This window comes from Oncorhynchus tshawytscha, linkage group LG13, assembly GCF_018296145.1.
Source record: "Oncorhynchus tshawytscha isolate Ot180627B linkage group LG13, Otsh_v2.0, whole genome shotgun sequence".
NCBI lineage: Eukaryota > Metazoa > Chordata > Actinopteri > Salmoniformes > Salmonidae > Oncorhynchus > Oncorhynchus tshawytscha.
Genome location: NC_056441.1, coordinates 1,193,619 through 1,218,268, shown reverse-complemented (window position 1 = coordinate 1,218,268; position 24,650 = coordinate 1,193,619). Strand labels below are relative to the sequence as shown.

General features: G+C 47.0%; 1 protein-coding gene across 3 annotated transcripts in view; it reads left to right on the top strand.

Annotated features, from left to right (window-relative positions):
• LOC112236116 (protein CBFA2T1-like) overlaps positions 1-24,650 on the top strand; it is a 100,665-nt gene that overhangs the window by 74,716 nt on the left and 1,299 nt on the right. The window lies entirely within an intron of this gene.

The window sequence follows — 24,650 nt, the reverse complement described above, 5'->3', positions numbered from 1 at the left end:
TGTCCTATAGGGGACTATGACATGGTGTGGTTGTGTCCTATAGGGAGACTATGACATGGTGTGGTTGTGTCCTATAGGGGAATGACATGGTGTGGTTGTGTCCTATAGGGGACTATGACATGGTGTGGTTGTGTCCTATAGGGGACTATGACATGGTGTGGTTGTGTCCTATAGGGGAATGACATGGTGTGCTTGTGTCCTATAGAGGACTATGACATGGTGTGGTTGTGTCCTATAGGGGACTATGACATGGTGTGGTTGTGTCCTATAGGGGACTCTGACATGGTGTGGTTGTGTCCTATAGGGAATGACATGGTGTGGTTGTGTCCTATAGGGGACTATGACATGGTGTGGTTGTGTCCTATAGGAGAATGACATGGTGTGGTTGTGTCCTATAGGGGACTATGATATGGTGTGGTTGTGTCCTATAGGAGAATGACATGGTGTGGTTGTGTCCTATAGGAGAATGACATGGTGTGGTTGTGTCCTATAGGGGAATGACATGGTGTGGTTGTGTCCTATAGGGGACTATGATATGGTGTGGTTGTGTCCTATAGGGAATGACATGGTGTGGTTGTGTCCTATAGGGGACTATGACGTGGTGTGGTTGTGTCCTATAGGGGACTATGATATGGTGTGGTTGTGTCCTATAGGAATGACCTGGTGTGGTTGTGTCCTATAGGGGAATGACATGGTGTGGTTGTGTCCTATAGGGGACTATGACATGGTGTGGTTGTGTCCTATAGGAGAATGACATGGTGTGGTTGTGTCCTATAGGGGAATGACATGGTGTGGTTGTGTCCCATAGGGGACTATGACATGGTGTGGATTTGTCCTATAGGGGACTATGACATGGTGTGGTTGTGTCCTATAGGGGACTATGACATGGTGTGGTTGTGTCCTATAGGGGACTATGACATGGTGTGGTTGTGTCCTATAGGAGACTATGACATGGTGTGGTTGTGTCCTATAGGGGAATGACATGGTGTGGTTGTGTCCTATAGGGGACTATGACATGGTGTGGTTGTGTCCTATAGGGGAATGACATGGTGTGGTTGTGTCCTATAGGGGAATGACATGGTGTGATTGTGTCCTATAGGGGAATGACATGGTGTGGTTGTGTCCTATAGGGGAATGACATGGTGTGATTGTGTCCTATAGGAGAATGACATGGTGTGGTTGTGTCCTATAGGGGAATGACCTGGTGTGGTTGTGTCCTATAGGGGACTTTGACATGGTGTGGTTATGTCCTATAGGGGAATGACATGGTGTGGTTGTGTCCTATAGGGTAATGACATGGTGTGGTTGTGTCCTATAGGGGAATGACATGGTGTGGTTGTGTCCTATAGGGGACTATGACATGGTGTGGTTGTGTCCTGCAGAGGACTACTATGACATGGTGTGGTTGTGTCCTATAGGGGACTATGACATGGTGTGGTTGTGTCCTATAGGGGACTATGACATGGTGTGGTTGTGTCCTATAGGGGACTATGACATGGTGTGGTTGTGTCCTATAGGGGACTCTGACATGGTGTGGTTGTGTCCTATAGGGGAATGACATGGTGTGGTTGTGTCCTATAGGGGACTATGACATGGTGTGGTTGTGTCCTATAGGGAATGACATGGTGTGCTTGTGTCCTATAGAGGACTATGACATGGTGTGGTTGTGTCCTATAGGGGACTATGACATGGTGTGGTTGTGTCCTATAGGGGACTCTGACATGGTGTGGTTGTGTCCTATAGGGGAATGACATGGTGTGGTTGTGTCCTATAGGGGACTATGACATGGTGTGGTTGTGTCCTATAGGAGAATGACATGGTGTGGTTGTGTCCTATAGGGGACTATGATATGGTGTGGTTGTGTCCTATAGGAGAATGACATGGTGTGGTTGTGTCCTATAGGAGAATGACATGGTGTGGTTGTGTCCTATAGGGAATGACATGGTGTGGTTGTGTCCTATAGGGGACTATGATATGGTGTGGTTGTGTCCTATAGGGGAATGACATGGTGTGGTTGTGTCCTATAGGGGACTATGACGTGGTGTGGTTGTGTCCTATAGGGGACTATGATATGGTGTGGTTGTGTCCTATAGGGGAATGACCTGGTGTGGTTGTGTCCTATAGGGGAATGACATGGTGTGGTTGTGTCCTATAGGGGACTATGACATGGTGTGGTTGTGTCCTATAGGAGAATGACATGGTGTGGTTGTGTCCTATAGGGGAATGACATGGTGTGGTTGTGTCCCATAGGGGACTATGACATGGTGTGGATTTGTCCTATAGGGGACTATGACATGGTGTGGTTGTGTCCTATAGGGGACTATGACATGGTGTGGTTGTGTCCTATAGGGGACTATGACATGGTGTGGTTGTGTCCTATAGGAGACTATGACATGGTGTGGTTGTGTCCTATAGGGGAATGACATGGTGTGGTTGTGTCCTATAGGGGACTATGACATGGTGTGGTTGTGTCCTATAGGGGAATGACATGGTGTGGTTGTGTCCTATAGGGAATGACATGGTGTGATTGTGTCCTATAGGGGAATGACATGGTGTGGTTGTGTCCTATAGGGGAATGACATGGTGTGGTTGTGTCCTATAGGGGACTATGACATGGTGTGGTTGTGTCCTATAGGAGACTATGACATGGTGTGGTTGTGTCCTATGGGGAATGACATGGTGTGGTTGTGTCCTATAGGGGACTATGACATGGTGTGGTTGTGTCCTATAGGGGAATGACATGGTGTGGTTGTGTCCTATAGGGGAATGACATGGTGTGATTGTGTCCTATAGGAGAATGACATGGTGTGGTTGTGTCCTATAGGGGAATGACCTGGTGTGGTTGTGTCCTATAGGGGACTTTGACATGGTGTGGTTATGTCCTATAGGGGAATGACATGGTGTGGTTGTGTCCTATAGGGTAATGACATGGTGTGGTTGTGTCCTATAGGGGAATGACATGGTGTGGTTGTGTCCTATAGGGGACTATGACATGGTGTGGTGTGTCCTGCAGAGGACTATGACATGGTGTGGTTGTGTCCTATAGGGACTATGACATGGTGTGGTTGTGTCCTATAGGGGACTATGACATGGTGTGGTTGTGTCCTATAGGGGACTATGACATGGTGTGGTTGTGTCCTATAGGGGACTCTGACATGGTGTGGTTGTGTCCTATAGGGGAATGACATGGTGTGGTTGTGTCCTATAGGGGACTATGACATGGTGTGGTTGTGTCCTATAGGAGAATGACATGGTGTGGTTGTGTCCTATAGGAGAATGACATGGTGTGGTTGTGTCCTATAGGGGACTATGACATGGTGTGGTTGTGTCCTATAGGGAAATGACATGGTGTGGTTGTGTCCTATAGGGGACTATGATATGGTGTGGTTGTGTCCTATAGGAGAATGACATGGTGTGGTTGTGTCCTATAGGAGAATGACATGGTGTGGTTGTGTCCTATAGGGGAATGACATGGTGTGGTTGTGTCCTATAGGGGACTATGATATGGTGTGGTTGTGTCCTATAGGGAATGACATGGTGTGGTTGTGTCCTATAGGGGACTATGACGTGGTGTGGTTGTGTCCTATAGGGGACTATGATATGGTGTGGTTGTGTCCTATAGGGGAATGACCTGGTGTGGTTGTGTCCTATAGGGGAATGACATGGTGTGGTTGTGTCCTATAGGGGACTATGACATGGTGTGGTTGTGTCCTATAGGAGAATGACATGGTGTGGTTGTGTCCTATAGGGAATGACATGGTGTGGTTGTGTCCTATAGGGGACTATGACATGGTGTGGATTTGTCCTATAGGGACTATGACATGGTGTGGTTGTGTCCTATAGGGGACTATGACATGGTGTGGTTGTGTCCTATAGGGGAATGACATGGTGTGGTTGTGTCCTATAGGGGACTATGACATGGTGTGGTTGTGTCCTATAGGGAATGACATGGTGTGGTTGTGTCCTATAGGGGAATGACATGGTGTGATTGTGTCCTATAGGGGAATGACATGGTGTGGTTGTGTCCTATGGGGAATGACATGGTGTGGTTGTGTCCTATAGGAGAATGACATGGTGTGGTTGTGTCCTATAGGGAATGACCTGGTGTGGTTGTGTCCTATAGGGGACTGACATGGTGTGGTTGTGTCCTATAGGGGAATGACATGGTGTGGTTGTGTCCTATAGGGAATGACATGGTGTGGTTGTGTCCTGCAGAGGACTATGACATGGTGTGGTTGTGTCCTATAGGGGACTATGACATGGTGTGGTTGTGTCCTATAGGAGAATGACATGGTGTGGTTGTGTCCTATAGGAGAATGACATGGTGTGGTTGTGTCCTATAGGGGAATGACATGGTGTGGTTGTGTCCTATAGGGGACTATGACATGGTGTGGTTGTGTCCTATAGGGAATGACATGGTGTGGTTCTGTCCTATAGGGGAATGACATGGTGTGGTTGTGTCCTATAGGGGACTATGACATGGTGTGGTTGTGTCCTATAGGAGAATGACATGGTGTGGTTGTGTCCTATAGGAGAATGACATGGTGTGGTTGTGTCCTGTAGGAGAATGACATGGTGTGGTTGTGTCCTATAGGGGACTATGACATGGTGTGGTTGTGTCCTATAGGGGACTATGACATGGTGTGGTTGTGTCCTATAGGGGAATGACATGGTGTGGTTGTGTCCTATAGGGGAATGACATGGTGTGGTTGTGTCCTATAGGGGAATGACATGGTGTGGTTGTGTCCTATAGGGGACTATGACATGGTGTGGTTGTGTCCTATAGGGGACTATGACATGGTGTGGTTGTGTCCTATAGGGGAATGACCTGGTGTGGTTGTGTCCTATAGGGGACTATGACATGGTGTGGTTATGTCCTATAGGGGAATGACATGGTGTGGTTGTGTCCTATAGGGGAATGACATGGTGTGGTTGTGTCCTATAGGGAATGACATGGTGTGGTTGTGTCCTATAGGGGAATGACATGGTGTGGTTGTGTCCTATAGGGGACTATGACATGGTGTGGTTGTGTCCTGCAGAGGACTGACATGGTGTGGTTGTGTCCTATAGGGGACTATGACATGGTGTGGTTGTGTCCTATAGGGGAATATGACATGGTGTGGTTGTGTCCTATAGGGGAATGACATGGTGTGGTTGTGTCCTATAGAGGACTATGACATGGTGTGGTTGTGTCCTATAGGGGACTATGACATGGTGTGGTTGTGTCCTATAGGGGACTATGACATGTGTGGTTGTGTCCTATAGGGGAATGACATGGTGTGGTTGTGTCCTATAGGGGAATGACATGGTGTGGCTGTGTCCTATGTGACATGGTGTGGTTGTGTCCTATAGGAGAATGACATGGTGTGGTTGTGTCCTATAGGATAATGACATGGTGTGGTTGTGTCCTATAGGGAATGACATGGTGTGGTTGTGTCCTATAGGGGAGACTGACATGGTGTGGTTGTGTCCTATAGGGGAATGACATGGTGTGGTTGTGTCCTATAGGGGACTATGACATGGTGTGGTTGTGTCCTATAGGACTATGACATGGTGTGGTTGTGTCCTATAGGGGACTATGACATGGTGTGGTTGTGTCCTATAGGGGACTATGACATGGTGTGGTTGTGTCCTATAGGGGACTATGACATGGTGTGGTTGTGTCCTATAGGGGACTCTGACATGGTGTGGTTGTGTCCTATAGGGAATGACATGGTGTGGTTGTGTCCTATAGGGGACTATGACATGGTGTGGTTGTGTCCTATAGGGAAATGACATGGTGTGGTTGTGTCCTATAGGAGAATGACATGGTGTGGTTGTGTCCTATAGGGGACTATGACATGGTGTGGTTGTGTCCTATAGGGGAATGACATGGTGTGGTTGTGTCCTATAGGGGACTATGATATGGTGTGGTTGTGTCCTATAGGAGAATGACATGGTGTGGTTGTGTCCTATAGGGAATGACATGGTGTGGTTGTGTCCTATAGGGGAATGACATGGTGTGGTTGTGTCCTATAGGGGACTATGATATGGTGTGGTTGTGTCCTATAGGGGAATGACATGGTGTGGTTGTGTCCTATAGGGGACTATGACGTGGTGTGGTTGTGTCCTATAGGGGACTATGATATGGTGTGGTTGTGTCCTATAGGGAATGACCTGGTGTGGTTGTGTCCTATAGGGGAATGACATGGTGTGGTTGTGTCCTATAGGGGACTATGACATGGTGTGGTTGTGTCCTATAGGAGAATGACATGGTGTGGTTGTGTCCTATAGGGGAATGACATGGTGTGGTTGTGTCCTATAGGGGACTATGACATGGTGTGGATTTGTCCTATAGGGGACTATGACATGGTGTGGTTGTGTCCTATAGGGGACTATGACATGGTGTGGTTGTGTCCTATAGGGGAATGACATGGTGTGGTTGTGTCCTATAGGGGACTATGACATGGTGTGGTTGTGTCCTATAGGGGAATGACATGGTGTGGTTGTGTCCTATAGGGAATGACATGGTGTGATTGTGTCCTATAGGGGAATGACATGGTGTGGTTGTGTCCTATAGGGGAATGACATGGTGTGATTGTGTCCTATAGGAGAATGACATGGTGTGGTTGTGTCCTATAGGGGAATGACATGGTGTGGTTGTGTCCTATAGGGGACTTTGACATGGTGTGGTTGTGTCCTATAGGGGAATGACATGGTGTGGTTGTGTCCTATAGGGGAATGACATGGTGTGGTTGTGTCCTGCAGGGACTATGACATGGTGTGGTTGTGTCCTATAGGGGACTATGACATGGTGTGGTTGTGTCCTATAGGAGAATGACATGGTGTGGTTGTGTCCTATAGGAGAATGACATGGTGTGGTTGTGTCCTATAGGGGAATGACATGGTGTGGTTGTGTCCTATAGGGGACTATGATATGGTGTGGTTGTGTCCTATGACATGGTGTGGTTGTGTCCTATAGGGGAATGACATGGTGTGGTTGTGTCCTATAGGGGACTATGACATGGTGTGGTTGTGTCCTATAGGAGAATGACATGGTGTGGTTGTGTCCTATAGGAGAATGACATGGTGTGGTTGTGTCCTGTAGGAGAATGACATGGTGTGGTTGTGTCCTATAGGGGACTATGACATGGTGTGGTTGTGTCCTATAGGGGACTATGACATGGTGTGGTTGTGTCCTATAGGGGAATGACATGGTGTGGTTGTGTCCTATAGGAGAATGACATGGTGTGGTTGTGTCCTATAGGGGAATGACATGGTGTGGTTGTGTCCTATAGGGGACTATGACATGGTGTGGTTGTGTCCTATAGGGGACTATGACATGGTGTGGTTGTGTCCTATAGGGGAATGACATGGTGTGGTTGTGTCCTATAGGGGACTATGACATGGTGTGGTTATGTCCTATAGGGAATGACATGGTGTGGTTGTGTCCTATAGGGAATGACATGGTGTGGTTGTGTCCTATAGGGAGAATGACATGGTGTGGTTGTGTCCTATAGGGGAATGACATGGTGTGGTTGTGTCCTATAGGGGACTATGACATGGTGTGGTTGTGTCCTGCAGAGGACTATGACATGGTGTGGTTGTGTCCTATAGGGGACTATGACATGGTGTGGTTGTGTCCTATAGGGGAATATGACATGGTGTGGTTGTGTCCTATAGGGGAATGACATGGTGTGGTTGTGTCCTATAGAGGACTATGACATGGTGTGGTTGTGTCCTATAGGGGACTATGACATGGTGTGGTTGTGTCCTATAGGGGACTATGACATGGTGTGGTTGTGTCCTATAGGGGAATGACATGGTGTGGTTGTGTCCTATAGGGGAATGACATGGTGTGGCTGTGTCCTATAGGAGAGTGACATGGTGTGGTTGTGTCCTATAGGAGAATGACATGGTGTGGTTGTGTCCTATAGGATAATGACATGGTGTGGTTGTGTCCTATAGGAGAATGACATGGTGTGGTTGTGTCCTATAGGAGACTGACATGGTGTGGTTGTGTCCTATAGGGGAATGACATGGTGTGGTTGTGTCCTATAGGGGACTATGACATGGTGTGGTTGTGTCCTATAGGGGAATGACATGGACCTATGACATGGTGTGGTTGTGTCCTATAGGGAATGACCTGGTGTGGTTGTGTCCTATAGGGGAATGACATGGTGTGGTTGTGTCCTATAGGGGACTATGACATGGTGTGGTTGTGTCCTATAGGGAGAATGACATGGTGTGGTTGTGTCCTATAGGGGAATGACATGGTGTGGTTGTGTCCTATAGGGGACTATGACATGGTGTGGTTTGTCCTATAGGGGACTATGACATGGTGTGGTTGTGTCCTATAGGGGACTATGACATGGTGTGGTTGTGTCCTATAGGGGACTATGACATGGTGTGGTTGTGTCCTATAGGGACTATGACATGGTGTGGTTGTGTCCTATAGGGGAATGACATGGTGTGGTTGTGTCCTATAGGGGACTATGACATGGTGTGGTTGTGTCCTATAGGGGACTATGACATGGTGTGGTTGTGTCCTATAGGGGAATGACATGGTGTGCTTGTGTCCTATAGAGGACTATGACATGGTGTGGTTGTGTCCTATAGGGGACTATGACATGGTGTGGTTGTGTCCTATAGGGGACTCTGACATGGTGTGGTTGTGTCCTATAGGGGAATGACATGGTGTGGTTGTGTCCTATAGGGGACTATGACATGGTGTGGTTGTGTCCTATAGGAGAATGACATGGTGTGGTTGTGTCCTATAGGGGACTATGATATGGTGTGGTTGTGTCCTATAGGAGAATGACATGGTGTGGTTGTGTCCTATAGGAGAATGACATGGTGTGGTTGTGTCCTATAGGGGAATGACATGGTGTGGTTGTGTCCTATAGGGGACTATGATATGGTGTGGTTGTGTCCTATAGGGGAATGACATGGTGTGGTTGTGTCCTATAGGGGACTATGACGTGGTGTGGTTGTGTCCTATAGGGGACTATGATATGGTGTGGTTGTGTCCTATAGGGGAATGACCTGGTGTGGTTGTGTCCTATAGGGGAATGACATGGTGTGGTTGTGTCCTATAGGGGACTATGACATGGTGTGGTTGTGTCCTATAGGAGAATGACATGGTGTGGTTGTGTCCTATAGGGGAATGACATGGTGTGGTTGTGTCCTATAGGGGACTATGACATGGTGGATTTGTCCTATAGGGGACTATGACATGGTGTGGTTGTGTCCTATAGGGGACTATGACATGGTGTGGTTGTGTCCTATAGGGGACTATGACATGGTGTGGTTGTGTCCTATAGGAGACTATGACATGGTGTGGTTGTGTCCTATAGGGGAATGACATGGTGTGGTTGTGTCCTATAGGGGACTATGACATGGTGTGGTTGTGTCCTATAGGGGAATGACATGGTGTGGTTGTGTCCTATAGGGGAATGACATGGTGTGATTGTGTCCTATAGGGGAATGACATGGTGTGGTTGTGTCCTATAGGGGAATGACATGGTGTGATTGTGTCCTATAGGAGAATGACATGGTGTGGTTGTGTCCTATAGGGAATGACCTGGTGTGGTTGTGTCCTGGGGACTTTGACATGGTGTGGTTATGTCCTATAGGGGAATGACATGGTGTGGTTGTGTCCTATAGGGTAATGACATGGTGTGGTTGTGTCCTATAGGGGAATGACATGGTGTGGTTGTGTCCTATAGGGGACTATGACATGGTGTGGTTGTGTCCTATAGAGGACTATGACATGGTGTGGTTGTGTCCTATAGGGGACTATGACATGGTGTGGTTGTGTCCTATAGGGGACTATGACATGGTGTGGTTGTGTCCTATAGGGGACTATGACATGGTGTGGTTGTGTCCTATAGGGGACTCTGACATGGTGTGGTTGTGTCCTATAGGGGAATGACATGGTGTGGTTGTGTCCTATAGGGGACTATGACATGGTGTGGTTGTGTCCTATAGGGGAATGACATGGTGTGGTTGTGTCCTATAGAGGACTATGACATGGTGTGGTTGTGTCCTATAGGGGACTATGACATGGTGTGGTTGTGTCCTATAGGGACTCTGACATGGTGTGGTTGTGTCCTATAGGGGAATGACATGGTGTGGTTGTGTCCTATAGGGGACTATGACATGGTGTGGTTGTGTCCTATAGGGAATGACATGGTGTGGTTGTGTCCTATAGGGGACTATGACATGGTGTGGTTGTGTCCTATAGGGAATGACATGGTGTGGTTGTGTCCTATAGGAGAATGACATGGTGTGGTTGTGTCCTATAGGGGAATGACATGGTGTGGTTGTGTCCTATAGGGACTATGACATGGTGTGGTTGTGTCCTATAGGGAATGACATGGTGTGGTTGTGTCCTATAGGGGACTATGACGTGGTGTGGTTGTGTCCTATAGGGGACTATGATATGGTGTGGTTGTGTCCTATAGGGAATGACCTGGTGTGGTTGTGTCCTATAGGGGAATGACATGGTGTGGTTGTGTCCTATAGGGGACTATGACATGGTGTGGTTGTGTCCTATAGGAGAATGACATGGTGTGGTTGTGTCCTATAGGGGAATGACATGGTGTGGTTGTGTCCTATAGGGGACTATGACATGGTGTGGATTTGTCCTATAGGGGACTATGACATGGTGTGGTTGTGTCCTATAGGGGACTATGACATGGTGTGGTTGTGTCCTATAGGGGACTATGACATGGTGTGGTTGTGTCCTATAGGGACTATGACATGGTGTGGTTGTGTCCTATAGGGGAATGACATGGTGTGGTTGTGTCCTATAGGGGACTATGACATGGTGTGGTTGTGTCCTATAGGGGAATGACATGGTGTGGTTGTGTCCTATAGGGAATGACATGGTGTGGTTGTGTCCTATAGGGGAATGACATGGTGTGGTTGTGTCCTATAGGGGAATGACATGGTGTGGTTGTGTCCTATAGGGGACTATGACATGGTGTGGTTGTGTCCTATAGGGAGACTATGACATGGTGTGGTTGTGTCCTATAGGGGAATGACATGGTGTGGTTGTGTCCTATAGGGGACTATGACATGGTGTGGTTGTGTCCTATAGGGGAATGACATGGTGTGGTTGTGTCCTATAGGGGAATGACATGGTGTGATTGTGTCCTATAGGAGAATGACATGGTGTGGTTGTGTCCTATAGGGGAATGACATGGTGTGGTTGTGTCCTATAGGGGACTTTGACATGGTGTGGTTGTGTCCTATAGGGGAATGACATGGTGTGGTTGTGTCCTATAGGGGAATGACATGGTGTGGTTGTGTCCTATAGGGGAATGACATGGTGTGGTTGTGTCCTATAGGGACTATGACATGGTGTGGTTGTGTCCTGCAGAGGACTATGACATGGTGTGGTTGTGTCCTATAGGGGACTATGACATGGTGTGGTTGTGTCCTATAGGGGACTATGACATGGTGTGGTTGTGTCCTATAGGGGACTATGACATGGTGTGGTTGTGTCCTATAGGGGACTGACATGGTGTGGTTGTGTCCTATAGGGGAATGACATGGTGTGGTTGTGTCCTATAGGGGACTATGACATGGTGTGGTTGTGTCCTATAGGAGAATGACATGGTGTGGTTGTGTCCTATAGGAGAATGACATGGTGTGGTTGTGTCCTATAGGGACTATGACATGGTGTGGTTGTGTCCTATAGGGAATGACATGGTGTGGTTGTGTCCTATAGGGGACTATGATATGGTGTGGTTGTGTCCTATAGGAGAATGACATGGTGTGGTTGTGTCCTATAGGAGAATGACATGGTGTGGTTGTGTCCTATAGGGGAATGACATGGTGTGGTTGTGTCCTATAGGGGACTATGATATGGTGACCTATAGGGGAATGACATGGTGTGGTTGTGTCCTATAGGGGACTATGACATGGTGTGGTTGTGTCCTATAGGGGACTATGATATGGTGTGGTTGTGTCCTATAGGGGAATGACCTGGTGTGGTTGTGTCCTATAGGGGAATGACATGGTGTGGTTGTGTCCTATAGGGGACTATGACATGGTGTGGTTGTGTCCTATAGAGAATGACATGGTGTGGTTGTGTCCTATAGGGAATGACATGGTGTGGTTGTGTCCTATAGGGGACTATGACATGGTGTGGATTTGTCCTATAGGGGACTATGACATGGTGTGGTTGTGTCCTATAGGGGACTATGACATGGTGTGGTTGTGTCCTATAGGGGAATGACATGGTGTGGTTGTGTCCTATAGGGGACTATGACATGGTGTGGTTGTGTCCTATAGGGGAATGACATGGTGTGGTTGTGTCCTATAGGGGAATGACATGGTGTGATTGTGTCCTATAGGGGAATGACATGGTGTGGTTGTGTCCTATAGGGGAATGACATGGTGTGATTGTGTCCTATAGGAGAATGACATGGTGTGGTTGTGTCCTATAGGGGAATGACCTGGTGTGGTTGTGTCCTGTAGGGGACTTTGACATGGTGTGGTTGTGTCCTATAGGGGAATGACATGGTGTGGTTGTGTCCTATAGGGGAATGACATGGTGTGGTTGTGTCCTGCAGAGGACTATGACATGGTGTGGTTGTGTCCTATAGGGGACTATGACATGGTGTGGTTGTGTCCTATAGGAGAATGACATGGTGTGGTTGTGTCCTATAGGAGAATGACATGGTGTGGTTGTGTCCTATAGGGGAATGACATGGTGTGGTTGTGTCCTATAGGGGACTATGATATGGTGTGGTTGTGTCCTATAGGGGAATGACATGGTGTGGTTCTGTCCTATAGGGGAATGACATGGTGTGGTTGTGTCCTATAGGGGACTATGATATGGTGTGGTTGTGTCCTATAGGAGAATGACATGGTGTGGTTGTGTCCTATAGGAGAATGACATGGTGTGGTTGTGTCCTGTAGGAGAATGACATGGTGTGGTTGTGTCCTATAGGGGACTATGACATGGTGTGGTTGTGTCCTATAGGGGACTATGACATGGTGTGGTTGTGTCCTATAGGGGAATGACATGGTGTGGTTGTGTCCTATAGGAGAATGACATGGTGTGGTTGTGTCCTATAGGGGAATGACATGGTGGTTGTGTCCTATAGGGGACTATGACATGGTGTGGTTGTGTCCTATAGGGGACTATGATATGGTGTGGTTGTGTCCTATAGGGGAATGACCTGGTGTGGTTGTGTCCTATAGGGGACTATGACATGGTGTGGTTATGTCCTATAGGGGAATGACATGGTGTGGTTGTGTCCTATAGGGAATGACATGGTGTGGTTGTGTCCTATAGGAGAATGACATGGTGTGGTTGTGTCCTATAGGGGAATGACATGGTGTGGTTGTGTCCTATAGGGGACTATGACATGGTGTGGTTGTGTCCTGCAGAGGACTATGACATGGTGTGGTTGTGTCCTACAGGGGACTATGACATGGTGTGGTTGTGTCCTATAGGGGAATATGACATGGTGTGGTTGTGTCCTATAGGGGAATGACATGGTGTGGTTGTGTCCTATAGAGGACTATGACATGGTGTGGTTGTGTCCTATAGGGGACTATGACATGGTGTGGTTGTGTCCTATAGGGGACTATGATATGGTGTGGTTGTGTCCTATAGGGGAATGACATGGTGTGGTTGTGTCCTATAGGGGAATGACATGGTGTGGCTGTGTCCTATAGGAGAGTGACATGGTGTGGTTGTGTCCTATAGGAGAATGACATGGTGTGGTTGTGTCCTATAGGATAATGACATGGTGTGGTTGTGTCCTATAGGAGAATGACATGGTGTGGTTGTGTCCTATAGGAGACTGACATGGTGTGGTTGTGTCCTATAGGGGAATGACATGGTGTGGTTGTGTCCTATAGGGGACTATGACATGGTGTGGTTGTGTCCTATAGGGGAATGACATGGAGTGGTTGTGTCCTATAGGAGAGTGACATGGTGTGGTTGTGTCCTATAGGAGAATGACATGGTGTGGTTGTGTCCTGTAGGATAATGACATGGTGTGGTTGTGTCCTATAGGAGAATGACATGGTGTGGTTGTGTCCTATAGGAGAATGACATGGTGTGGTTGTGTCCTATAGGGGAATGACATGGTGTGGTTGTGTCCTATAGGGGACTATGACATGGTGTGGTTGTGTCCTATAGGGGAATGACATGGTGTGGTTGTGTCCTATAGAGGACTATGACATGGTGTGGTTGTGTCCTATAGGGGACTATGACATGGTGTGGTTGTGTCCTATAGGGGAATGACATGGTGTGGTTGTGTCCTATAGGAGAATGACATGGTGTGGTTGTGTCCTATAGGGAATGACCTGGTGTGGTTGTGTCCTATAGGGGACTTTGACATGGTGTGGTTATGTCCTATAGGGGAATGACATGGTGTGGTTGTGTCCTATAGGGTAATGACATGGTGTGGTTGTGTCCTATAGGGGAATGACATGGTGTGGTTGTGTCCTATAGGGGACTATGACATGGTGTGGTTGTGTCCTGCAGAGGACTATGACATGGTGTGGTTGTGTCCTATAGGGGACTATGACATGGTGTGGTCGTGTCCTATAGGGGACTATGACATGGTGTGGTTGTGTCCTATAGGGGACTATGACATGGTGTGGTTGTGTCCTATAGGGGACTCTGACATGGTGTGGTTGTGTCCTATAGGGGAATGACATGGTGTGGTTGTGTCCTATAGGGGACTATGACATGGTGTGGTTGTGTCCTATAGGAGAATGACATGGTGTGGTTGTGTCCTATAGGAGAATGACATGGTGTGGTTGTGTCCTATAGGGGACTATGACATGGTGTGGTTGTGTCCTATAGGGGAATGACATGGTGTGGTTGTGTCCTATAGGGGACTATGATATGGTGTGGTTGTGTCCTATAGGAGAATGACATGGTGTGGTTGTGTCCTATAGGAGAATGACATGGTGTGGTTGTGTCCTATAGGGAATGACGTGGTGTGGTTGTGTCCTATAGGGGACTATGATATGGTGTGGTTGTGTCCTATAGGGGAATGACATGGTGTGGTTGTGTCCTATAGGGACTATGACGTGGTGTGGTTGTGTCCTATAGGGGACTATGATATGGTGTGGTTGTGTCCTATAGGGGAATGACCTGGTGTGGTTGTGTCCTATAGGGGAATGACATGGTGTGGTTGTGTCCTATAGGGGACTATGACATGGTGTGGTTGTGTCCTATAGGAGAATGACATGGTGTGGTTGTGTCCTATAGGGGAATGACATGGTGTGGTTGTGTCCTATAGGGGACTATGACATGGTGTGGATTTGTCCTATAGGGGACTATGACATGGTGTGGTTGTGTCCTATAGGGGACTATGACATGGTGTGGTTGTGTCCTATAGGGGACTATGACATGGTGTGGTTGTGTCCTATAGGGACTACTGACATGGTGTGGTTGTGTCCTATAGGGGAATGACATGGTGTGGTTGTGTCCTATAGGGGACTATGACATGGTGTGGTTGTGTCCTATAGGGGAATGACATGGTGTGGTTGTGTCCTATAGGGGAATGACATGGTGTGATTGTGTCCTATAGGGAATGACATGGTGTGGTTGTGTCCTATAGGGGAATGACATGGTGTGATTGTGTCCTATAGGAGAATGACATGGTGTGGTTGTGTCCTATAGGGGAATGACCTGGTGTGGTTGTGTCCTGTAGGGGACTTTGACATGGTGTGGTTATGTCCTATAGGGAATGACATGGTGTGGTTGTGTCCTATAGGGTAATGACATGGTGTGGTTGTGTCCTATAGGAGAATGACATGGTGTGGTTCTGTCCTATAGGGGAATGACATGGTGTGGTTGTGTCCTATAGGGGACTATGACATGGTGTGGTTGTGTCCTGCAGAGGACTATGACATGGTGTGGTTGTGTCCTATAGGGGACTATGACATGGTGTGGTTGTGTCCTATAGGGGACTATGACATGGTGTGGTTGTGTCCTATAGGGGAATGACATGGTGTGGTTGTGTCCTATAGAGGACTATTACATGGTGTGGTTGTGTCCTATAGGGGACTATGACATGGTGTGGTTGTGTCCTATAGGGGACTATGACATGGTGTTGTTGTGTCCTATAAGGGACTATGATATGGTGTGGTTGTGTCCTATAGGGGAATGACATGGTGTGGTTGTGTCCTATAGGGGAATGACATGGTGTGGTTGTGTCCTATAGGGAATGACATGGTGTGGTTGTGTCCTATAGGGGAATGACATGGTGTGGTTGTGTCCTGCAGAGGAATATGACATGGTGTGGTTGTGTCCTATAGGGGACTATGACATGGTGTGGTTGTGTCCTATAGGGGACTATGACATGGTGTGGTTGTGTCCTATAGGGGACTATGACATGGTGTGGTTGTGTCCTATAGGGAATGACATGGTGTGGTTGTGTCCTATAGAGGACTATGACATGGTGTGGTTGTGTCCTATAGGGACTATGACATGGTGTGGTTGTGTCCTATAGGGGACTATGACATGGTGTGGTTGTGTCCTATAAGGGACTATGATATGGTGTGGTTGTGTCCTATAGGGGAATGACATGGTGTGGTTGTGTCCTATAGGGGAATGACATGGTGTGGTTGTGTCCTATAGGGAATGACATGGTGTGGTTGTGTCCTATAGGGGAATGACATGGTGTGGTTGTGTCCTGCAGAGGACTATGACATGGTGTGGTTGTGTCCTATAGGGGACTATGACATGGTGTGGTTGTGTCCTATAGGAGAATGACATGGTGTGGTTGTGTCCTATAGGGGAATGACATGGTGTGGTTGTGTCCTATAGGGGACTATGATATGGTGTGGTTGTGTCCTATAGGAGAATGACATGGTGTGGTTGTGTCCTATAGGAGAATGACATGGTGTGGTTGTGTCCTGTAGGAGAATGACATGGTGTGGTTGTGTCCTATAGGGGACTATGACATGGTGTGGTTGTGTCCTATAGGGGACTATGACATGGTGTGGTTGTGTCCTATAGGGGAATGACATGGTGTGGTTGTGTCCTATAGGAGAATGACATGGTGTGGTTGTGTCCTATAGGGGAATGACATGGTGTGGTTGTGTCCTATAGGGGACTATGACGTGGTGTGGTTGTGTCCTATAGGGGACTATGATATGGTGTGGTTGTGTCCTATAGGGGAATGACCTGGTGTGGTTGTGTCCTATAGGGGACTATGACATGGTGTGGTTATGTCCTATAGGGGAATGACATGGTGTGGTTGTGTCCTATAGGGGAATGACATGGTGTGGTTGTGTCCTATAGGAGAATGACATGGTGTGGTTGTGTCCTATAGGGGAATGACATGGTGTGGTTGTGTCCTATAGGGGACTATGACATGGTGTGGTTGTGTCCTGCAGAGGACTATGACATGGTGTGGTTGTGTCCTACAGGGGACTATGACATGGTGTGGTTGTGTCCTATAGGGGATATGACATGGTGTGGTTGTGTCCTATAGGGGAATGACATGGTGTGGTTGTGTCCTATAGAGGACTATGACATGGTGTGGTTGTGTCCTATAGGGGACTATGACATGGTGTGGTTGTGTCCTATAGGGGACTATGATATGGTGTGGTTGTGTCCTATAGGGGAATGACATGGTGTGGTTGTGTCCTATAGGGGAATGACATGGTGTGGCTGTGTCCTATAGGAGAGTGACATGGTGTGGTTGTGTCCTATAGGAGAATGACATGGTGTGGTTGTGTCCTATAGGATAATGACATGGTGTGGTTGTGTCCTATAGGAGAATGACATGGTGTGGTTGTGTCCTATAGGAGACTGACATGGTGTGGTTGTGTCCTATAGGGGAATGACATGGTGTGGTTGTGTCCTATAGGGGACTATGACATGGTGTGGTTGTGTCCTATAGGGGAATGACATGGAGTGGTTGTGTCCTATAGGGGAGATGACATGGTGTGGTTGTGTCCTATAGGAGAATGACATGGTGTGGTTGTGTCCTGTAGGATAATGACATGGTGTGGTTGTGTCCTATAGGAGAATGACATGGTGTGGTTGTGTCCTATAGGAGAATGACATGGTGTGGTTGTGTCCTATAGGGGAATGACATGGTGTGATTGTGTCCTATAGGGGACTATGACATGGTGTGGTTGTGTCCTATAGGGGAATGACATGGTGTGGTTGTGTCCTATAGAGGACTATGACATGGTGTGGTTGTGTCCTATAGGGGACTATGACATGGTGTGGTTGTGTCCTATAGGGGAATGACATGGTGTGGTTGTGTCCTATAGGGAATGACATGGTGTGGTTGTGTCCTATAGGGGACTATGACATGGTGTGGTTGTGTCCTATAGGGGACTATGACATGGTGTGGTTGTGTCCTATAGGGGAATGACATGGTGTGGTTGTGTCCTATAGAGGAATGACATGGTGTGGTTGTGTCCTATAGGGGAATGACATGGTGTGGTTGTGTCCTATAGGGGAATGATATGGTGTGGTTGTGTCCTATAGGGGAATGACATGGTGTGGTTGTGTCCTATAGGGGAATGACATGGTGTGGTTGTGTCCTATAGGGGACTATGACATGGTGTGGTTGTGTGCTATAGGGGACTATGACATGGTGTGGTTGTGTCCTATAGGGGAATGACATGGTGTGGTTGTGTCCTATAGAGGACTATGACATGGTGTGGTTGTGTCCTATAGGGGAATGACATGGTGTGGTTGTGTCCTATAGGGGAATGACATGGTGTGGTTGTGTCCTATAGGGGAATGACATGGTGTGGTTGTGTCCTATAGGGGACTATGACATGGTGTGGTTGTGTCCTATAGGGGACTATGACATTGTGTGGTTGTGTCCTATAGGGGAATGACATGGTGTGGTTGTGTACTATAGGGGACTATGACATGGTGTGGTTATGTCCTATAGGGGAATGACATGGTGTGGTTGTGTCCTTTAGGGGAGTGACATGGTGTGGTTGTGTCCTATAGGGGAATGACCTGGTGTGGTTGTGTCCTATAGGGGACTATGACATGGTGTGGTTATGTCCTATAGGGGAATGACATGGTGTGGTTGTGTCCTATAGGGGAATGACATGGTGTGGTTGTGTCCTATAGGAGAATGACATGGTGTGGTTGTGTCCTATAGGATAATGACATGGTGTGGTTGTGTCCTATAGGGGAATGACATGGTGTGGTTGTGTCCTATATGAGAATGACATGGTGTGGTTGTGTCCTATAGGGGACTATGACATGGTGTGGTTGTGTCCTGCAGAGGACTATGACATGGTGTGGTTGTGTCCTATAGGGGACTATGACATGGTGTGGTTGTGTCCTATAGGGGAATGACATGGTGTGATTGTGTCCTATAGGGGAATGACATGGTGTGGTTGTGTCCTATAGGGGAATGACATGGTGTGGTTGTGTCCTATAGGGACTATGACATGGTGTGGTTGTGTCCTATAGGGGACTATGACATGGTGTGGCTGTGTCCTATAGGGGAATGGCATGGTGTGGTTGTGTGCTATGGGGAATGACATGGTGTGGTTGTGTCCTGTAGGGGAATGACATGGTGTGGTTGTGTCCTATAGGAGAATGACATGGTGTGGTTGTGTCCTATAGGGGACTATGACATTGTGTGGTTGTGTCCTATAGGGGACTATGACATGGTGTGGTTGTGTCCTATAGGAGAATGACATGGTGTGGTTGTGTCCTATAGGAGAATGACATGGTGTGGTTGTGTCCTTTAGGAGAATGACATGGTGTGGTTGTGTCCTATAGGGGACTATGACATGGTGTGGTTGTGTCCTATAGGGGAATGACATGGTGTAGTTGCGTCCTATAGGGGACTATGACATGGTGTGGTTGTGTCCTATTGGAGAATGACATGGTGTGGTTGTGTCCTATAGGGGACTATGACATGGTGTGGTTGTGTCCTATAGGGGAATGACATGGTGTGGTTGTGTCCTATAGGGGAATGACATGGTGTGGTTGTGTCCTATAGGGGACTATGACATGGTGTGGTTGTGTCCTATAGGGGACTATGACATGGTGTGATTGTGTCCTATAGGGGAATGACATGGTGTGGTTGTGTCCTATAGGGGAATGACATGGTGTGGTTGTGTCCTGCAGAGGACTATGACATGGTGTGGTTGTGTCCTATAGGGGACTATGACATGGTGTGGTTGTGTCCTATATGGGACTATGACATGGTGTGGTTGTGTCCTATAGGGGAATGACATGGTGTGCTTGTGTCCTATAGAGGACTATGACATGGTGTGGTTGTGTCCTATAGGGGAATGACATGGTGTGGTTGTGTCCTTTTGGGGAATGACATGGTGTGGTTGTGTCCTATAGGGGACTATGACATGGTGTGGTTGTGTCCTATAGGGGACTATGACATGGTGTGATTGTGTCCTATAGGGGAATGACATGGTGTGGTTGTGTCCTATAGGGGAATGACATGGTGTGGTTGTGTCCTGCAGAGGACTATGACATGGTGTGGTTGTGTCCTATAGGGGACTATGACATGGTGTGGGTTGTGTCCTATATGGGACTATGACATGGTGTGGTTGTGTCCTATAAGGGAATGACATGGTGTGCTTGTGTCCTATAGAGGACTATGACATGGTGTGGTTGTGTCCTATAGGGGAATGACATGGTGTGGTTGTGTCCTATAGGAGAATGACATTGTGTGGTTGTGTCCTATAGGAGAATGACATGGTGTGGTTGTGTCCTATAGGAGAATGACATGGTGTGGTTGTGTCCTATAGGAGAATGACATGGTGTGGTTGTGTCCTATAGGACAATGACATGGTGTGGTTGTGTCCTATAGGAGAATGACATGGTGTGGTTGTGTCCTTTAGGAGAATGACATGGTGTGGTTGTGTCCTATAGGGGACTATGACATGGTGTGGTTGTGTCCTATAGGGAATGACATGGTGTGGTTGTGTCCTATAGGGACTATGACATGGTGTGGTTGTGTCCTATAGGAGACTATGACATGGTGTGGTTGTGTCCTATAGGGGAATGACATGGTGTGGTTGTGTCCTATAGGGGAATGACATGGTGTGGTTGTGTCCTATAGGGGACCATGACATGGTGTGGTTGTGTCCTATAGGGACTATGACATGGTGTGGTTGTGTCCTATATGGGACTATGACATGGTGTGGTTGTGTCCTATAGGGGAATGACATGGTGTGCTTGTGTCCTATAGAGGACTATGACATGGTGTGGTTGTGTCCTATAGGGGAATGACATGGTGTGGTTGTGTCCTATAGGGGAATGACATGGTGTGCTTGTGTCCTATAGGGACTATGACATGGTGTGGTTGTGTCCTATAGGGGAATGACATGGTGTGGTTGTGTCCTATAGGGGACTATGACATGGTGTGGTTGTGTCCTATATGGGATTATGACATGGTGTGGTTGTGTCCTATAGGGGAATGACATGGTGTGCTTGTGTCCTATAGAGGACTATGACATGGTGTGGTTGTGTCCTATAGGGGAATGACATGGTGTGGTTGTGTCCTATAGGGGACTATGATATGGTGTGGTTGTGTCCTATAGGAGAATGACATGGTGTGGTTGTGTCCTATAGGAGAATGACATGGTGTGGTTGTGTCCTATAGGAGAATGACATGGTGTGGTTGTGTCCTTTAGGAGAATGACATGGTGTGGTTGTGTCCTATAGGGACTATGACATGGTGTGGTTGTGTCCTATAGGGGAATGACATGGTGTGGTTGTGTCCTATAGGGGACTATGACATGGTGTGGTTGTGTCCTATAGGGGACTATGACATGGTGTGGTTGTGTCCTATAGGGGACTATGACATGGTGTGGTTGTGTCCTATAGGGGACTATGACATGGTGTGGTTGTGTCCTATAGGGGAATGACATGGTGTGGTTGTGTCCTATAGGGGAATGACATGGTGTGGTTGTGTCCTATAGGGGACTATGACATGGTGTGGTTGTGTCCTATAGGGGACTATGACATGGTGTGGTTGTGTCCTATAGGGGAATGACATGGTGTGGTTGTGTCCTATAGGGGAATGACATGGTGTGCTTGTGTCCTATAGAGGACTATGACATGGTGTGGTTGTGTCCTATAGGGGAATGACATGGTGTGGTTGTGTCCTATAGGGGACTATGATATGGTGTGGTTGTGTCCTATAGGAGAATGACATGGTGTGGTTGTGTCCTATAGGAGAATGACATGGTGTGGTTGTGTCCTATAGGAGAATGACATGGTGTGGTTGTGTCCTTTAGGAGAATGACATGGTGTGGTTGTGTCCTATAGGGGACTATGACATGGTGTGGTTGTGTCCTATAGGGGAATGACATTCTGTGGTTGTGTCCTATAGGGGACTATGACATGGTGTGGTTGTGTCCTATAGGAGACTATGACATGGTGTGGTTGTGTCCTATAGGGGACTATGACATGGTGTGGTTGTGTCCTATAGGGGAATGACATGGTGTGGTTGTGTCCTATAGGGGACTATGACATGGTGTGGTTGTGTCCTATAGGGGAATGACATGGTGTGGTTGTGTCCTATAGGGGAATGACATGGTGTGGTTGTGTCCTATAGGGGACTATGACATGGTGTGGTTTTGTCCTATAGGGGACTATGACATGGTGTGGTTGTGTCCTATAGGGGAATGACATGGTGTGGTTGTGTCCTATAGGGGAATGACATGTTGTGGTTGTGTCCTATAGGGGACTATGACACAGTGTGGTTTTGTCCTATAGGGGACTATGACATGGTGTGGTTGTGTCCTATAGGGGAATGGCATGGTGTGGTTGTGTCCTATAGGGGAATGACATGGTGTGGTTGTGTCCTATAGGGGACTATGATGATCTGTCCATTGGTCTGATGAGTCCAAATTTGAGATTTTTGGTTCTAACCGCCATGTCTTTGCGAGATGCAGGTGAAGGGATGATCTCTGCCTTTATGGTTCCCACCATGAAGCATGGAGGAGGAGGTGTGATTGTGTGGGGGTGCTTTGCTGGTGACACTGTCTGTGATTTATTTAGAATTCAAGGAACACTTAACCAGCATGGCTACAACAGCATTCTGCAGCGATACACCATCCTACCTGGTTTGCACTTAGTGGGACAAACAGGACAGTGACCCAACACACCTCCAGGCTGTGTAAGGGCTATTTTAGTGATGGAGTGCTGCATCAGATAACCTGGCCTCCACAATCACCCGACCTCAACACAATTGAGATGGTTTGGGATGAGTTGGACCGCAAAGTGAAGGAAAAGTAGCCAACAAGTGCTCAGCATATGTGGAAACTACTTCAAGACTGTTGGAAAAGAATTCCAGGTGAAGATGGTTGAGAGAATCCCAAGAGTGTGCAAAGCTGTCATCAAGGCAAAGGGTGGCTACTTTGAAGAATATAAAATCTAAAGTATATTTTGATTTGTTTAACACTGTTTTGGTTACTACATGATTCCATATGTGTTATTTCATAGTTTATTTTATTCTGCAAAGTAGAAAATAGTACAAATAAAGTACATGTGACCACACTTTTGACTGGTACTGTATATTATGTATCAGAATGTTTATATTATTGAATTATTGATGTTTATTTTTTTTATTTAACCAGGCACGTCAGTTAAAAATAAATTCTTATTTATAATGATGACCTGATCGGACACATGTTCTCTCCATGCAGTATGAAGATCAGAGTTCATCTATACAATACCACAGTTTAAACAAGAGAGATATTGTATATAGTCTATACTGTACCTCTGTGTTCATAATCTCAAAGTATTCTATCTCTGAAAGGTGGATTACTCTTCTGAAAGGATAGGACACATAAATATATACCACATCTCCTCCGAAAAATCATTTTGAAAAATACCTTCATGATCTTATTATCATTTTAGTGGGAATATCTTTGGAAGGTTTCATATCGTCAAATAAGGGGTGATTTTACAGGACTTAAGATCTGAAGTCGAGATTCATGAGACATGAAACAGGATATAGCCTACATCAGCTCCAAGAGGAAACAGGATATAGCCTACATCAGCTCCAAGAGGAAACAGGATATAGCCTACATCAGCTCCAAGAGGAAACAGGATATAGCCTACATCAGTTCCAAGAGGAAACAGGATATAGCCTACATCAGCTCCAAGAGGAAACAGGATATAGCCTACATCAGCTCCAAGAGGAAACAGGATATAGCCTACATCAGCTCCAAGAGGAAACAGGATATAGCCTACATCAGCTCCAAGAGGAAACAGGATATAGCCTACATCAGCTCCAAGAGGAAACAGGATATAGCCTACATCAGCTCCAAGAGGTAACAGGATATGGCCTACATCAGCTCCAAGAGGAAACAGGAAATAGCCTAAATCAGCTCCAAGAGGAGACAGGATATAGCCTACATCAGTTCCAAGAGGAGACAATCATGGCCCCTCTCCCCTAACACATACAGTATACAGAGGGCTTCAGTGGAGTATGTGGTGTGATCTGGGTCTAGTTTTAACCAGCTAGCCTGTTACAACTGTGTCCTTATGTTTCACTATGTGGGATGTTTCTGATTATCTTTCTTTTACTTTTTTTGTTTTCATTCATTCATTCAAGACTCATTCCCTGTGAAATGCTGTAAAATGCTGTGAAATGCTGTGAGGGGCAAAAAGCTATTGTTTTGTGTACTGATAAATCCGTTTTCCTATTAAAAGG